Raw genomic sequence first — 19,836 nt, 5'->3', positions numbered from 1 at the left:
CACGGCTCCTAATTAAGATATCTAATGTAGGCACGCTTTGTTCCTCGTATAACTGGTAAATTTTACGCCGTATTATATCCTGATCACTTTCATCTACCCTCGAGAAAATGTCAGCATCGCATCTTTTTTTCCTCGCTGAAATGAGATTATTCACAATTTTCCATACAGATCCGATACATGATGTCGGAATTTTCGTCAATGTGGCCGTTTCTTGTAAAGATGCTTGCTTGCTGGCACTACGTTCAATGAGAGTCAAATAAACATTGTTTATAACTTCCTTAGTCTCAATAGAGTAGTGTTTTCTACATTTGGGCGAGAGCATCTCCTGAGATACACTAGACTCGCACATATTTTGCATAATTCGCACACGATTCAACACACGCTGCATTACACACGAAATAAGAATGATTACTAATAAACTTAAACTAAGTAGTATACCAAACCAAAGAATATTAAACACAAGTAGGTATAAAACTATTTTCTATTACGGACCACAATTTTACCTGAATTTAAATTCCGAAACTTTAGGTAATAATTTTGTTACATTGTATGTTAATGATCACCCTTGGATAATCCCATTCAAAAGCAATTGGTCACTTTCTTATATGTATGAACAGACCATACAGCTGTAACGTTTAGTGCTAAATTTTTTTGAAGATATTTATCCCTCTATCAAATTTCTCGTAATTCTCGGTATGTAACTACAACTTAAACTAAAATGAGCTCAATGGTTGATGCATTATAAATTACCAAAAGATGTTATGAAATTCAATTAACTCACCAGTGCCACTGCATTTTATTAAGATAGTTTGTAGCTCTCAAAAACATATACATAAGAATCGATCATTGTTTTAGAAGTGTAAACATCCTTCATCTTTAACAATTTTTCTGGATTTTAAAATAAAAAAAAGGAAAGTAGAGTGAATGTGAAAATTCCAAAAAAAGCTCATTATTTCTGATCTACTCGAGACAAAAATGTCAAATCTTTATTGTACTGCGTCAAGTGCCGTAGAAATTGCTATTGGTACATAGAAAATCTTCCGCCGCCCTTTTGGTATCAGTTATTAATAACACGGCGTCAACAAACAATAAGGTAAAAAAATAGAAATAATCGATGGTGGCAAGAAAATGTAATCTATTTAAATTTCAGAAAGGCATGTTGTGTGTTTTGCATCAAATTTCCAATAAGAAACGTGCAAGGTATTTCAATTAGAATTTTAATAAAACGTACTAAATTAATAAGAGGAAAAGTTACGACATCAAATTCTTTCCAATATAAGGAGGTGCTCGGAATTCAACCCGCGCTGAGACGGTACAATAAATTCAAAACGGGTCGGGCAAGGTATATAGCGAGAATTATTGTTCAAATTTGAGGGATTCCATTGATCACGAAGATCCTCAGAATTTCAGGAATTCTGTTAATTATAACAATCACATGTAAGCCGACACCACAAGGCATCTGCGTTTACCAGTTTACCAACATCCTCGTAATATATAGACTATATTTATCTTGAGAGATGCCTGTCTATTTCGATAAACGTTGAGATAACGCGCCATTCACGGGATTATACGAAGTCGATAATATACAAAGAAATACTATTTCCTCATTGACGAAGTGAGGAAAGGGGGCATTATCAGATACTTATCTTAAAATTTAATTAGACTGCGATAAAAATTGGGTTAATTTGTTTACCACACGAAAAGCCTGGGCCCGGAATGTATTTGATCGGAAATCCAACGGAGTAGTCGCATTTTTTCATACTTTTGTTTGAAACTCAAAAAAATTAATATTAGGAAAATTGATTAGTAAGGAGCATTTTGAGGGGAGACATTATCTATTATATGTTTTACCTAAAACGCCCCACTACCTGAAGCATGAGTTTGCTGTAGTGGGTGGGGTCTCTAGAATCTACCAACATTGGTTCTTCTACACTTTAGTAAATTTTTAATAAACGCCATTCTCTATGTGGTTTTTTCAAGCGTTTCTCGGTCTCTCTAGTTTCTTTATTGCGCAGCATTCCGTACGTTCAGCTGTTTTATAAAATAACATTTTCACCCGACAGAGGGACTGATATCTAACACGCATCTTTATAAGAAATTATTTCCAGAAATATTTAGCAAAAACGAGTAGATATTTATTTAATAACGCTGGAATCTGCAAATTAAATCGTCGTAAAATACAGAAAGCCGTAAAGTGGTAAATTTATTTAGTAACATCTCGGCGGAGCCATAAACCTCTGCACTACTAGAAGAAATACAATAAAATTTTTCTAAACTATTTCGCTTAAGATACGCCGTGCGTGCAATAAAATTACACGTTTAATGCAATAATACGTATTAACTTTATAATCAACAAAGTACTTTTACTGAAATATCATTACAAAAACATTTAGAACCTTAAGTGGAATTAAATTTTACGGCCCAAGATATCGGTAATAGTGCCTGACTTTAGACAAGCCTCGTCTTTTCTGTCCCACACAGTCCAGTGTTGCTCCATAATCTACTATAATAAACCCAAGACTGAACGTCTTGTGCGGTTCCGTATTCAACAGCTCTATTACTGATAGTTCTGATTTTTACACAAGTTCCAAGCAGACAATAATAATAATAACAATAATAATAATAATAATAATAATAATAATAATATTAATTGAATCAAACAATAGTAGTAGCAATGAAAAAATGCGTCAAAATAAATATTAAATAAAATTATTTAATCACCGTATCAACAACCAATAGAAAAGGCTAACTATAATTAACAAACCAAAAATTAAGTCCAAAAAATTACATTTTTTTTTTAATTAATGGGGCTTAATATAAAATTAATATTCTCATTGAATCGAATTAAATGCAATTTTAGAATGTAATTCAACAGATGTAAAAATAATATGTACGTAATATGTAAATTAAAAAATATCCTAGAAAAGGGTAGCCAAAGCCTGATCTAAACACAATAGAGAAATAATTAGGAAACTGGAAAATGAATGATAAGAATTTAATTTTACAGTCTTAAAAATAGGTCGAACAATGTACATGGAGATTACTGACCAAAGTAACGTGACAGTGTGACAATGTGAATGTGTGATAGCCCTGAAATATCTTGAAGGTGGTAAAAAAAACCAATACCACAAATTGGACATCAAAACTAGATCATGCTTTGCCTACTATTCTGTCAAAGAATAAGTTTCAGTGAAGATACAAAAATATCAGCACCAAGTGTTCAAAGACATACTGGGCAAAAGAAAATAGTTAAAAGGAATGGCTTAAATAGCTCTCCTGTCTGCTATAGAAAAATTACTGGATTAGAAGATAAATAAATAGACAATTTTTTTATTATATTATAGACAATCAGGAGAGTTCCATTTGTGCACCAAAGTCAAGGTTTCATATGTAGAAAAATCATTGACACCCCACAAAGTCCAAATTACAAAACTGGAAAGATTTTGCAATATTCTTTTTAATAAATAAAATAAATAAATATTACTAACTGAAAAAAAGAACGCACGCACACACACAAGATTAGAGAATAGGCCTCGTATCAAATAAAAATGCAAATGAGTGCCACACACACGGGGCACTAGAGGCGTGAATATAAAAAACCAAAGTTCAAATAATTACCAAATCAGAATGACTCGGTATATATGAAAGAAAATTAATGGTAATTTAAATAGCAATATTACCTCCAATCAAATCGACACCTTTTTTTAATTCGTTATTTATTTATTCGACTCCCCAAATCAATTTGTTGCAATCAAATCGGTATAACAGAGGCGTACTATACGAGATGAACTTAGATATTACGATAGGAAACTACGTATCAATTGTTCCAGCGAAAAAAATGGAGAAATCATTTTTATTTCTAACATTTCAACAAGAATAGTCGGCGTAGAAAAAAAGACACTTTTTAGCTACCTGTTTTTTCAGTTGCTTGCAAAATTGTTCTAACATAGCATAAACTTCTAAAAATTGCGTTTAATCATTGAAAATTACTAAAATAACTTCCGAAATTCTTTACAAGAATCCCCAAGTTGGAGATGTTCGGTAGTGCATACTGGAATCTTTACTTTAACGGTAAATAAAAGGCCATTTCGTACTCAAAATAAAAGACAATGCTGCTAGTAATTTCTTTATTAGACTAAACATGAGTTTATTATTATTAACACTTGCTTACTCAAAAAAGCACCGTGTAACGCTACTGGAATAATCATATTAGAAAGCTTAAGCAATCAATTTGTACCATTTCGATTTAAATGCCAATCTTACTCGAGGTTTCACTCAATTTTGCGATTCTTTATACGTGAAAGCAGTCAAAATTAATACGAAGCGTAAAAATCACGACATAATTACCTTAGACAGATATTTATGACTTGCATATCCTGTCGTCCATTATTACAGTTGATTTTTCTCTACCTGAAACAAAGACAAATGACAGCGTTATATAGTTTTATGCAACCGAAACAACAACTTTTTTTTCTGTCGGTCGCATTCCCCCGAGTTGGGAAATTTTGATTAATGAAACATAAAGTAAAGCAACGAAAATTGTTTCTTAATTATGGTCCCGCCCACCGAATATCCACAGTTCTCTAATTATGTTTACTTCAGACACGGAAATTTACAATGGTTATTTTGAGATTAAACAACCGCAAGACTTGTTTTTTAACGTCTGTTAGCGAAACTATTTTCTTTGTCACAAAAACAGATAGGGCATTTTCCATTTTTTTAGGACGAAAACAGTTTTTCTCGGGTCCGAATTTTCTGATAGATGTTACGATGCACCTTTTTTTTTTTAATTGGGATAAGAACGAATAAAGACAGGACGAACGGTTTATTAATAGCAGCGCCTAGTTGAACACGCCTACATTTTGTAATTAAGAAAAATCGTACAATGAAACAGATTTAAATCGACCATTTTCCGCATTCATTTTGACAAATTATGTATGAAATATTTTCTGACAGAATTACATTTTCATATTCATGCATCGCATCCATTTTACTTTATTATTCTGTCCCAAGTTACGTCACTAGTGACAACTATTAACTAAATATAAACCAAAATGTTTTTGATATTCTTTGTAAGAAACGACAACATCGGAAAAATTAAAATTACATTAAAGGCTAAAGCTTGGGAATATAACATGTTGGAATTTTTTTTATCAGAAACAACCTTCTCGTCACCTCTTTAAGTTTAAGCTCTGATTTAAGAGAAACCATATGTTTTTTAAAATTAAATTATGAATTAAAGTTGAATTCCATCCCTCGGGTTAACATTTTCAGAGGAACATGCAAAATAAAAACTATGTGTAGGTTTTTCCTTTGATATTTTAAGTAAATTGAAAGTATTGTACAATGAATAAAACATAACTGAAAGGCGTTTATCGTGATTGGAACTGGGACATAAAGGTAGCCTTAGAATAAATCCAATAAAGCCGAAACGAAATATTGAAGAAAATCGAAAAACTGCTAAGAGGCTTTTAAAAAAACCAAGTACAATTCGTTTTTTGTTTCCTAACTAGGTATCCCAGGAAATATTCTGTAGGTGGAAATAAGACATTTTTTAAACTTGTCGTTTTTATTTTATTAACCTGAAATTTTTAGTATATAATATTAAAACATCATATTAAACGGTGTCTTCAAATCATCAAATATACACGAATACTTGCATAAAACATTTTCAAAGTCAACCGGTGAAGCGTAAATTTTAGTGATCGGTCTCGGGCAGTGTTAAAAATTTAGCTAAAAGTCGTTCCAAAGGAATCGATTTATGTCTGTCCAGGGAGCTATTCAGCAAAACTACATTAAAAGCACGTTAGTAGTCCTTCTGCGAAAGAGAATTCGATTTCTTGCACCTATTATACATTGGAAAGACAACTTGATCGAAGAAATTAATACAACATTAGATTGAGGGAGTGGAATATAGTCCTAATAACTAGGGAAAACTAAAAAAGTAAACAAAAGTAAAAGCGTTTAATACAAAACGTCGGATTTTGTAACCGCCGCTGCTGAAGCTAACCGGATTTTTTTTAATGACGAAATACACACATCAAAGATACTATTCATTGAAATCGCCTCTAGACATTTTACAGAAGTGAGCTAATAACTGTATAAACATTTATAAAACCACTTTGGCTTACGAATATTAACAGAATACATTGACAGATTAGTGGACGCTTTGATAAACAAAATTTGGTATTATTTACGTACCAAAAAAATGTCACAGTTAACCCAAATAACCTGGTTTGATTTGCTAAAGATAAACAATTCGAGTTATATTACTTTCTTCGTCGGAATTCGTATTTTTTTCTTTACTGGGTGCGCGTGTTGGGCAATCTCGCTGGATTGGTACGTGCCTGGCATGAAATATGCCTAAAGCATCAGAAAAAAGGATCTTCAATGGTTACTACTAAGGTGAATGCCTAGCAAAGTTTCGGCATTCTTTCTGAATAGCAAATGCTTACAAACATTAACCCGATTTTAATTTTCGAGACACTTTAAAGCTTTTTTGCCTACATCACCAGATTGATAACGTATAATGTCAAAAAATGAAAACTGAATGAAATGAAATTATAAGACTACTTTCGCGATGTTAGCAAAACTAAAACCGATATTTGGACAGCGATTTCTTTAATAACTTTTATATAAAGGGTTGTGAACTACATGCTTTACGTTAGGCAGGATATTAAAATATACCGGAGAACCTTTTACCATAGGCTTTTTGCTTATTGTTTGAAAAACGAGCATTTTTCAAGGTAATGGGCGACAGGGTATCAAAAGTGAAATAAAAACGCGTCTCCAAGTTTTAAGTCTACCCCATGAAGAGCGCCCAGGGTGAGTAAGCCAAAATAAAAATGCCGATCCATAACAAAAAGGCAAAGTCTCTTGACAAACTTCTTAACGCCGTTCCCTTATCCCTTCTCCTTTGAATATTTTATTTTCTGGTCCTATACGGACCACATTCTATATATATTCCACATAACTAATAGCGCAATATCAGCACGTCGACACAAAGGTTTATTCAGTTTTATCACCTTTTTATTTTTATCGGGTTCACCATAACAAATCGCCGTGTAATGTTGTTTTTGATTGTGCATGATTTACACAATTTTTTATGCGAGACCGACTGAAAAACATAAGCAATCTAAAAGTGATATAGAATCGATAATAGGGTTCTCGATCGGCTATCCGAGTAGAAAACTACCCGTTCTTTTTTATATGGAAGTTTCGAAAATTTAATACATATCAAAAAGCCATAATCACGTCTTGTTATCCAAGCGATTTTCATGCCTAGATAATAAACTCGTTTACTTCAGTAAAACGAGACTAAAACAAAGAATAGTAGTTAACGTATTATTTTCGACATCCCCCAGGCAGTTGCATGTGTTTGTTGCTACACAAAAAAAAAAAACATGCGTATAAACATGCAAAATTGTAGTTCCAAAATGAACTGGACAACTATAAATTGGAGTAATTCGTTTGTCCCCGTTGAAAGTCGCATTCAAAATATTTATATTTGACTTAACTAACTTAACGGAATTGTTTCATTTTAAACATTGTATACATTTTCGAATCTGTGAAATTAAAAAGTTAAATTTTGAATTTTAAATTATTTGAGGAAAATTCTTTATAGGCGTAATTAAAATAAGCCATCTATTTTTGTTTGTTTCATTAAAACGAAAAATTAAAAAATAAACAAAAGAATGAACGTTAATATTTTTAAAGAAATAATCAATTAATCATTTATATACTACGATAGCGACCAAATTCGATAAAATTTTTAGAATAATTTTATTTTCTATTTAACATTTACTAAACATCTTACTATGAAGTCGCTTAGTCTCTTAATAGATAACAAAATTGTAAAACTTATTTTTCAAATATACAAAAATAGAGCGAGTATGCGAGGTCTAATTTTATCATCTCGATATGCATTTTTCATTCACGTCACTTTATTTGAGGCCAGTTGACAAAAAACATTTTCCGATTTTCTATATCTAACGATGATTGTTGTTGGCTTTGGCACAAAAACGTTCTCAGAACAGATGGGACATATTTAAAACATCGTAAAACAGACTTATTTTTAAAAGCTAAACTTTAATCGTTCAGAATCTAGAGGCACCTCTCTTCCGATTGCTGATTGCGGTCCCGTGCAAACAACAAAAAAATCGAATACACGTGATACGGCCATAAAACACGCCGACAATGCAAAACGCACGAATAAAAATAAAATTAAATGCCAATAAAAAGTATATTAGAACTGGTATTCTTTTTCGGTACAGCAATCCCCACGCTCCAGTCTCTCTCTGAACCATAATCCCAGATAGAGGACTGTAGACCACCCTAAGATTGCAATTCCGAACTGTTTAGGCCTGCCGGGCAACGTTGCCGCTTCGCATCAAGTTCCAGGTACTTGCGAAGACTTAAGTTATCGGAAACAACTGGAAAATTTTAAAATTTTACCGAGACGTGCGCGACAATTTCAAACTAGCAGCGAAACAATAAAACAAGTAAAAAAAATCTGGATTGGTATTAAGAAAACTCTTTTGTAATGTCTAGTTCATAGCTACCCAATAATAAGCTAATGATATATTTTTTGTAAACCATAAAAATTACTTTATGCCTTTGCTCTTTTTATTGATGCTAACCAAAACTATGGGCCAGCCAGTTAGTACTGAATAAACTAATAGGTGGGAATGGACTTTTCTTAAAGGTACCGCTAGTAATTTTGTTTTGCCTATAGATGGACAAGACTAGACGGTCACCACAGATTCGAAATGCATAGGAATACCATCGAATGTAAGACGGGAGAAACGGGGAGTGATTCCGTAACTAAATGGCAACGCAGCGTCAAAGCAAGAGAGAACCGAAGACAAGGAAGAGGTTCTTAGAAATGCTCGAGAGTCGGTATAGGCATACACCGAAAGCTTAAATGTCTATACGAATCTAAGCAAAAATGACCTATTCGAATGGTAACGCAATCGAGTTGGTGCATAAAGCAGAATTAAACGGATAATAGACAGGTGATATGAACAATTACTTAATAAGAAAGAATGTTATTCATAAATTATTATGTTCGAATTGTTCGGTCACTTTCGGCCATTCAACTCCCTATTTAAGTCGAACCGACCGGGTCAGTTCGGTGTCTACCGAATGCAAGGCCGTATATAAACTGATTTCTTTCTCTTCGTACGTATATTCTTTGCGCCTTTTTGTCCAATGCGCTATCTGATATGCTTAATACGCATTTTCTCCTCCGCATTATTTAGATTTAGTTACCGACGTTTCTTTATCAAATCGGGCGCCCATCTTCAGAGATATTTTGCCCATATCTTCGAATCCGCGCGTGGTTTGATTATGAGTAATCACCGGTAACGGACTGACTAACTATCCATTCAAGAAACTTAATTTCCTTGTTATACCGAAGTTTTCAAATTGGCTAGTTTGGCAAAAATAAAGCGCAGATCTTTGATAAAAATTTTTGTTCCAAAACCCTTTTCATCGATTAAGTTAAAGAACAAAAATTTTGCACAAAATTCATATTAAACGCTAAACAATTTTTTCCCTCCAACTTTTTTGCTAAAAACCGACCCTTTAAAATACTTCGCATTAATTGAAAGACATCCCCGAAAATGAGTGAAATAATGTTTTCATTTATGTCTAATTTTTGAGATAAAAACAATATATCAAAATGTTAAAATGACAATTAAATTGCTATTTTTCTATAGTTTCGTCATTTTATCAACTATTTTTTTGAATGTTCTTTTTTAAAATCGATTTTACCGGAAAGTGACAAGCGAATTAAAAAACATTAAATAAAAATTATATTTATTTCCGTTTAATTTTCTTAGATATATTCAGTCCTTGCAAACTTTGGAAAATGTATAATTTTGAATTAATTAAAAAATTAACAAAATAAACAAATGTTATTATTTGTACAGTGTTATTTGCGTAACTTTGCGAATTTGTTTTCAGTTAAATTAATTTGTTTAAAACTGTTTACATTTTTTTTTTAATATTCTAGTAAGAAAACGTGATCGTAAACATTTCAAATGTACGGAGGTCAGTAGTGATGGAAATATAAAATTATTTGCCTAAGTGTGAATCACCCGTTGTACGAAAAAAATAATAATAAAAGTAAATTTTTCCGAGCCGTAAAACGCGATGTAATAAAATATATACCCCCGACATCTTACATTCTCCAAAATGATTAAAGATTGGCCGTGTTCCCTTTTAAATTGCAAAACATCACATAAAATTAGGCAAATTTCTTGCGGTTCCCTCGCTAAAGCTCGAAACTCAAAACACACGCGCCCCATGTTGAAAGAATTTAAAGAGTTTTTCTCGGTTTCTCTACTTGTCCCGCTTGCACACGTACATAAAACCGAAGATTTACGCAAAAGTGAGAAATAAAAATAACTTACTTGGGAAACTTTACGATAGATGGCCGAATATTTCATTCTTTTTGAATGTAACACCGGTATTTTATGTTAGACGATTCACGTCACAGACAAAACAATATATATACATGTATATCACACCCAGCTACGTCCAGAGATTCGATTTCAACATGGTGGTTTTGCGATGAAGACGTACTTCCTCGAAATATGATTTTAATTAACGGTCAAAGCCACGTGGACAAAGAAAATTTTCCGAATGAAATTCAGCATGAATACTAAATTTCGAATTGGTCGGCTTTAAATAGGCAGTACAGGCGCTTTCTAATTGAAAACTATTGCGCTCAAAGTTACTGAAGATTCATATAATATAGCTCGCAGTAAACTATCGAATGCACATGTACAAACGAGCAATTAATCGTTATTAGTTTGCCTCACGAAATTCGGAATATAATTTACCGAACTGAGTTTGTATGAATGTTAATTAAACGGATTTTCTGGATATTTTGAAATAATCAAAGAACACGTACAACTAAACTACTGATTTAAGTAACTACTTAAAAGTTCTGATCAAAAATATCTTAAAAAATTGTGAGTGTGTTAAACATTAAAAAAAAACTAACCAAACCTAAAATTGATTAATGCCGAAAAAAATTGATTACAAAAAAATCCCGATTCTGAAACCGAAGTAATATAGATACAGAAAATATGAAATTCTACTTTTTAGTTTGCACCTGGTGCAATGAATTGGGAGATTTGTAGTGTATTAAATTAAAAAAAAAAACTAATCGGAAATTTCTCTGTCTTCAAGCAATGAAAGATTTCCTCTGCCTTGTGGCCTCAAGAGCTAAATGACGTGTTCTGGATTTATTGACTATAGGGATCAGTCAAATAGTAATAAACAGATTATATTAGTTTATACACAATAAATTAAAAAGAATGTTAATAGTTATCGCGACATCTAACATTGAAGACTTTGGCAAATTATTTACTTTTTTATTTATTTCAACGGCTGAGCCAATTTACAAAGAAAAAATAACAATATAAATATAAGATAAATAGCAACATGACAAAACAACAACTTAGATAACAACCTTTCTAAATAACCATATAAAACTTATAAAAACACCAAACAGTAAGAAACAGTAAACAAACAGTATCACACTAGTTACAACTACAATCAACCACCTGGTTTAATTTTGTCTTAAATAGGCGAAGACCGCCAGCAAAGGGATCAAGACAGCAACTGTTAAATAACCTCAAGGTCCGAGTTAAAGGACAAAAATAGCCATAGTTGGCGTGATGAAATGGAATACAAAACATAGGGGAGCTGTGGCGTCTTTGATAGATGTGAAAATCAATGGACTGGAGGAGAGCCGGACAGTTATATACACCGTTCAAAATTTTATATAACGTCAAGATATCGCAGTAGGTTCTTCTAATTTCCAGACTATCTATCCCAAAAGGCTCACATACCAAAACATAATTAATGTGAAAGTTATTGTACATTTCTTGACAAGGTATCCCAGTAGTCCGTTTCTCGCTGTTCTGTTCTGAATTATTACCAAAAACACCATCTTCAAATGCTCCGAACAAACGTATCGAAATTTCCAACCGCTAAGGCATATTATATTCTTCTCTCGGTGTAGTTTATTTAAAAAATGAATAGAACTAAATTTTTACTTCCAGGAAAAAATTACAACCTTTCGCCTAAGAAGGGTGCATTTTACGACTTCGTCGCGCAAGAAACGTGTTCAGACTTGAACATTTTCAATCTTCAAATCACAATCACCGACTTAAACAATTTTTTTCATCAGAATTTCATAAAATCATGTACCTCTACGTATACATATAAAACGTCTATACAGTCAATTCGATTTTGGGTTGAATACATAATAGTTCTTGTTCCTGTATAGACGTTTTATATTCAGCGCGCGTCCCGAAGTTGTGTGTTAGTATGAGACTACAGGCTGGAGTCTGTAAATAAAATAAATCAAAATCTTTCGAGGGTGACGAAATTCGTTTGAACTATAAACGCTACACTATACAAACATTTAAGTTGATTCTCTGTTTATTTAATACCTACTTAGCGTTGCTTCGTGGAACCAAATGGGGTACAAATGTGAAAAATAGTTAATCCCAAACCACACATTTTACGAGTGCGCTTGATATGCATCTGTATGGAAAAAACGAATCCCTTTCATTTGCGTTCCGAGAAAAACATTTAGATCAACATTTCGAAGGAAAAAAAGGGTGGAACATTATATACACATGATACCAAAACACTATTATAAATATTTATCAGTCTGTGCCTTAGACTAATAAATTTCTGGAAATGGTCTGAGATTCAGTGGTGTTTTCAGAGCCCACATAAAAGTGGTTACTATTAATGTATACAAAACAATAAATCGCCATTTTGCAAGTTATCCTGCTTTTCCAGATTCTAAAAATAAATAGTTATTAGTCTATGTCGTAGCTTAATAGACTTCTGGAAATAGTATCAGATTCAATTATTTTAGAAACAACCAAAACAATATTATAAATATTTATCAGTCTGTGTCGTAGATGGTACCAGATTCAGTGATGTTTTTAGAGCCCACAAAAAGTGGTTACTATGAGTGCCTACAAGATTCCCACTAAATCTTCATTGTCAAATTCCACAACTTTTCCAGATTCAAAACAAAGCTAAGCAAAACAGTATTATAAATATTTATCAGTCTATGTCATAGAAAATGGTACCGGATTCAGTAATGTTTTAAGAGCCCACGCAAGGTGGTTATTATGAATATGTACAAGATTCATACTAAAACTCCATTTTCAAGTTCTCTAACTTTTCCAGATTCAAAACAAAGATAACGAAAACGGTATTATAAACTTTCAGTAGTCCGTCTCGTATGTTAATAGACTCCCGAAAATGGTACCCCATTCGGTGATGTTTCTAGAGCCCACAAAAAGTAGTTACTATGAATAATACAGGATTCCATTATATCTCCATTTACAAGTTCTCTAACTTATCCAGATTCTAAACAAGGATAACCAAAACAGTATTAAAAATATTGATCAGTCTGAGTCATAGATTAATAGACTTCTGAAAACGGTATCAGATTCAGTGATGTTTTTAAAGCCCACAAAAAGTCTCTCAAAACTTCTCTAACTTTTCCAGATTCTAAAAAAAGCTAACCAAAACAGTATTATAAATATTTATCAGTCAATGTCGTAGATTAATAGATTTCTGGAAATAGTACCACATTCAGTGAGGTTTTCAGAACCTACATAAAGTCAAAATAAATACGAACTAAAAGTTCAGATTTTCACGAAATTATATTTTTTGATATGACAATTGTTTCGACAAGACCGTGTCTTTATCTTTTTTTACATTTGATAAACACACGGTGTTTTCGAAACAATTGTCATGCCAAATATACAATTTCATGAAAATCTGAACTTTTAGTTCTTATTTATTTTGATAAATGGATTTTCATCAAGTAAAAGCCATCTCAGTTCAATCCCACATAAAGTGGTTACTATGACTGTATACACTATTCCCATAAAATCTTGGTTTGCAAATTGGCTGTTTTTTTTCCAAATTTTCGCTCACGTTAGACAACATTCTTGTTGTCGAGCAGACTATTAATTAAATAGTCTATTAAGAAAATATATATAACTCTTTAATTGGAAGAATTTGGTCATGAAGAGGGCAAAACTATGTGTAAAAATATTAGAACATATAAAATTAAAATTAATATTTTTTTTACCCCTATTTATAAGAACGTTGAAAACAAATCAGTATTCATACATGGTTCATATTTTAAGTATCTGTTTGAGATTCCACAAAGAACCTGTTTTATGGCATATAATGCCAACTTAGACGTTTTCAGTCAAGCCTCTGAAACTATGGGAAAGTGTGTTTTTTGCATTATTTTTAATTATTTCATAGCCAGCAAAGCACTTCTAAAAACCACACATCTATGACGATATTAATAATTTTGTTTCTACTATCCAGTCAAGCTTATGGCTACGCTGCGCCGATTTTTTACGATTATCATTGGGCCATAATGTAGGAACGGATCGTCCACGAACACTAAATCTTTAAAAGCGTACAAAATGCGAGCCTTTAAAAATTGATAAGGTCTTTAAAGGCATTACTGAGACATTATATAGGTTAATAGTTGAGATAAATCTCTTGGACTTTGGAAAGCACATGAAATAGAGCACTGCCGCATGCGGTAAACGCCCAAACATGGTAAAAACGTAAAAAAAAAGCAAAACACAATAAATAATAAAATAAAGTTGCTCCAATTTAACCACATTAACCACCGGCACTGAAGAAGTATATGTGCATACGAGACGAAACACTTACGTATGAGTGAACAATAGTAACATATTATTTAAAAGAGACCTTTACAATTATTTACAACGGCGTGTAAAGTTTAATGGACCCAAGAGAGACAGATACAAAACCGGATAACACGGGAGAAGAAAAAAACACAAGTAGGTAACCATTTTTGACTAATGGACTTCGAGATAGCTTAATGCTGTTAGCTTGTTCGGACTACAGCTCGCTATCATAAACAGATTAAAATTTTTTGAAAGTTTATTCAAGATTTAGTGCCGTATCTCTCCTCTCAAGTTTTTACTTTAATGGGCTTGTCTTCCAGACAGTTTTTGTCATGATGGCAAAATATCGGCTTGGTGTAATGTACCTTAAGTGAATTTTTAACCCAATCAGTGGTCGACTGCTAAGAGACGATATAAAAACGTGTTTTAATAAAGAATGCTCGAATATCGATATGACAGGGGCTTAGTTTGGAACAAAGGCCTCTTTGCGATCGGGATTGAATTATACGTAACGTTCGAGCTAAATTGGAAGTCAAGCTTGTGGAGGGTGGGTTTAACTTGTAATTGGTAATGAACTCGCCAAATTTTATTCTATTTTATTTGATAATTTTAATTAATAACAAAAGCTTCACTAATAGTAGAAAAAATAAGCTAAAGCAAAAATATATCTATAAAAACAATTAAACAAGCAACTCAATTCGAATTTAAAAACGTATTTTAGAAAATTAAATCCTACGAGATAAATAAGCGCTAAAATACTTGTGGCAAACGAATTAAGGAAACAAGCATCTCATTTCAAATTTAAAATTAATTAATTGCGCAAATTAATTGTTAATTACAAATAAAATAAAATGCATAAAGACCAAACCGTTTTTAAATCGTTGGCGCTCTTTTTTTTAAATATTCAGCGAACCCGCTATCGTATTAAAAAGGTTATAAAAAGCAAATTCGTTCTAAAATGGGGTAATAAATTCGGTTAAAAATAGTGTAAATTTCTTGGTGTTAATGACGAAGTACTTGGGCGGTGAACGGACTTTATAGGCGTGCTAAAACCCCATAAAACCTTTTTGCATGAATTCTTTATAATTTTAATGATTAGAGGACTAATGGCAGCCGCTAATAATTATGACCATCCTCGGTACTTCGGCCGATGCTGAAGCTGAAAATTCCAAAGACAAAGGAGTCCACCAATTTGCCGGCCATCTTTGTTTAATTTTATTTATATATTTTATAGCCACATATAAAATATATATAGCCATATAAATAGCCATTAATTAAATTGTGAAGAACAAAAATCGATTAAGGCGGGGTTGGTAGTTTTCAATGTTAAAGACACATTTTAGCGTGATGGGGTAAAAAAATACGAAATAACTCGATATCGGATCAAGTCTATTCAATTTGTCTGCCCCGACATTAAACTTGAGAGAGATAATTTGGTTCCGACAAGACACCGCCACACCGAACCTTATCCAAACACCACCCTGTCCCATTTTAAGTAAATAAACCTATGGGGAACGTTTCCTATCCTAAGCAAACTTTGCTGTTTAAATTCTCCCAAATTTCCCTTACAATATGCATCAAAATGTAGACGGAATTAAAATTTGCCATTTTCTCGGAATTTACAACACGCGTTCGGTAAGCTTTTATCATTAGATCTTTCGTCATAATGTCATTAGCTTTATTTAATACATTAGAAGATAAATTAATCATCGGTACGTCATTGAAACAGACGCGTTTTCTATAGAACGAAGCGCATCGATGGGGAAATTGAAACACCGAATCCCGCAATAATAATTAATTATATAGACAACAACGACATATGCAAAATAAGTAAACAACGCAGAATAACGAAAATAATCCACGCAATGTGTTTTAACGGATAAACTGTTTAATCAACATTTATCGCTTCATTAAACCAACAACCAATAATAACCTTTTTTTACTTCACTTCCGATATTATTTTTATTGGTCCAAAACAAATTTTAGAAATATAGCAAACAAGCATTTTCCAAGTCGATTGTTGTGTCAAAAAAATCACCATTTTTGTTTGCAAAACTAAACCAAAACTAACCAAAATTTAGCTGCATATTTCCCCATAGCGAAATATATAGATAAGTATTAAAAATCTAAATAAATTTGGTGTGCCGATTTGTAGTGACCAGCATGTGTGAAATCTGTGAACTCCGTCAAATCTTGAGCACTTTCTTTTAGTTCAATCTTAAAATATGTGACTAAATAACTATTTTTATGTTATTTATGGCTGCGTCGAAAGGAGTGACTTTTGATTGCACGTTTAGCCAATTAAAGCAAATAAACTTTATGGGTGATATACATATTTCATTTGGATTTTTTGGAGTATTCACACAACTGATGATTCACGGATGGGAAATTATTCCAGGATGTCATCCTCCGTTCGTTTGTTGAGTTCAACAAAGTCACGTAGCATTTTTAAGGTTAGAAGACAAGGCATAAGGCCAGGTCAAACATATATTTTTTCTGCCTTTTTTCCTATTTGGCTATAATTGCAAATTAAGAATTACGAAAACTTCTGAGCTAAATGTGTAGAAAAGGCTGTTGTCTATAAAGAAAATTATTTAATTAAAGTTCATTAAAAAAACGAAAAAATTAAAAAACTAAATTTTGAAAAACAATTTAAAAATATTAAATTTATGTCTGTTTTGAAAACTTATGTCACTGACTGAATACTCTTTGCCACTTAAAAAAAAGTTTTAAATGTATTTTTTATATATAATCTTTACTTAATATTATTTTAATTATGACGGAATAAAAAACCTAAAAATTATGTTTCAAAATCCGTGATATCTGGAAAACCATTTACAAATCTGTGAAATATTTATAGAACCCGTGAATTCTCAATCTGGTGAAATCTGTGAAATGAAATGGGTGTGTGAAATCTGCTGTCCTAACCCGATTGAGAAAAAAAATTAAGTAGAAATGAACAATTAATATTAATATAGAATCGTTAAAAAACATTAAAAAAAAATAAAACTTCCCTTGCATATCGACTAACCCAGATTGAAAAAAATTATCATTTTCAAGTGAGTGATAAAAATCTGATTTTTAATGTTATGCATCAATTAAATTAACAAATTTTATAAAGAAATTATTTAAATAAATAATAGAATAGAACTTCCTTAATTTTTCTTCCACTGTAGAATTTAATTATTAATTGATTTATTCGAAAATTAATTTAGGAAGTAAAATTTGGGCGACTGGCGGCTACTGGGAAAATTCGTATTCTGATTTCTCTTTACGCTATATGACTTTATATATAAATAAAACAATCTGTTTCATATTAATACGGCCAGTGCTTAATAAATTTGGTGTACTGATTCGGGTTGATCAGCATCCGGGAAACTGTCTATATCCAACTAAGCCAACCCATTATAAAAATGAAAAAAAATGTTAAGTGGAAATGAAAAACTAACATTAAAGTAAAATATCAAAACGATTATCATTTTCACAATTAAGCTATATTAGCTAGGTAGGTACAATGATTTTGAGAATTAATTATTTATTATTAATTAATTTATTTCGAAGTTTAAAAGTATTATTGCAACTAACCTTTCCAAGCATACCTCCCCACCAAATCAAACAGTTGTTAATTTGTTTAGATCTAACTAAATAGAACATGCATAATATATTAAAATAATAAAATAAAATTAAAAAATAGAATTTTTCTTGCACATTGTGAGTTTGTACACCCATCAAATTACCAAAATTTCGAAAGAAATTGCTTAAATAACAAATTGAATTAATAACTTCCTTAATTTTCCGTCGTCCCTAAAATTTAATTAATAACTAATTTCTTAGCAAATTAATTTAGGAAGTAAAGTTCCCTACTTCTACTGGGAAAACCCGTATTCTTATTTCCTTTTACGCCTCGTTTTACGCTATAGAATCTCGATTTCAATATAAAGAAAACTATTTGTTTAAGACAATGCTTTTTTTTGAGAAATCACTTTCTTTGACGGAACTAATTGCGCTTCCGAGGCAATTAATGAAAAATGGCGCGTCTAGAACCATTTCTGGTGGTAAAATCAGTTCTACCCATACCCGACGTGATTCTCCCATGGTCCGTCGGACAGGCAAGCACGAATTTAGACGTCTGTTTTGGACACAATATAACAGTGCATATATAGATTGAAATGTTTACATGGAATTGTTTTCGAACGGAGGAATACGCATCGGCATATTAATTATCTTAACGTCAGACTATGATAAGCTAATTTTATGCTATTGGGGTTGGTTCGTATTAAATTTCCCTGATATATACGATCGGAACAATTTGCTGCGTAATAAATTTACTGGTCAATATCATACTCAATGAATCAAAATTTCCGGAGCAGATTTTTCCAATTAAACACGGATAATAGCGTGTATATAACTATAACCCATATTATGATGAGAAATGTAATTCAAAGAAATTTCCTGCAATTAAAACACTTGTTCCTGTCAGTTCGTTTCATACCGAGATAGAACTTATCTGATGTATGTAACTTAATTTTACTTCACACTGTTTCCGTGGTTTTAATTTTTAAAACGTGAAATTCATCTGCCTGACTTTTGTTTGAGTTATGAGAGAGAACGAAGGAATTTAGATGAGGTTTTTAATGTTTCTTTTTTAAATTACGAAGTTTGGAAAATTAGAGGTGCTCGGGAAAAAAGTGCCCAATTTATCTCAACGGAATTACACCGGTTTGCGCTAATGAATGGTTTCTATTAACAGTTGGTTAGATATTTTACGCCCGAAATATGGAGAAAAATAGATTTTTACAACCGGCCGCATTAAAAGCAGAAATGTAAAATATTAAAAGCATGTTAGTTTATTTCTTAAATTGAACAAAAGCATTCCGTTTGCCTTACCGTTAACGATTTCAAAAAGCAATTGCTTTGAAGAATGTCGTTTATTTCTAATATTTATATAAAACTGTTTGAGCTCCTTTAATAGAAGCTGATAAACCACGGTCTTTATCGAATAGTTATTTAACGGGTTTTTAACCTTACTCAGATTTTATTAGGCTATTAAAAAGATGATTGAAAGAAAACCTCTGGCACTATGAATGACTGTCGGTTAACGATATCCGCG

General features: G+C 32.1%; 1 protein-coding gene across 6 annotated transcripts in view; it reads right to left on the bottom strand.

Annotated features, from left to right (window-relative positions):
- LOC132695834 (latrophilin Cirl) overlaps positions 1-19,836 on the bottom strand; it is a 129,573-nt gene that overhangs the window by 106,807 nt on the left and 2,930 nt on the right. For all 6 annotated transcript variants that reach the window (XR_009617893.1, XM_060660346.1, XM_060660347.1 and 3 more), the window contains exon 2: positions 4,348-4,410. The gene's annotated coding sequence lies outside the window, so the exon portion shown is untranslated. The remainder of the gene's footprint in view (positions 1-4,347; positions 4,411-19,836) is intronic.

The sequence above is a fragment of the Cylas formicarius genome, unplaced genomic scaffold (genome assembly GCF_029955315.1).
Source record: "Cylas formicarius isolate icCylForm1 unplaced genomic scaffold, icCylForm1.1 PGA_scaffold_12__32_contigs__length_19106922, whole genome shotgun sequence".
Lineage (NCBI taxonomy): Eukaryota > Metazoa > Arthropoda > Insecta > Coleoptera > Brentidae > Cylas > Cylas formicarius.
The sequence above is the reverse complement of the archived record's forward strand: the minus strand, read 5'-3'. Positions and strand labels throughout refer to the sequence as shown.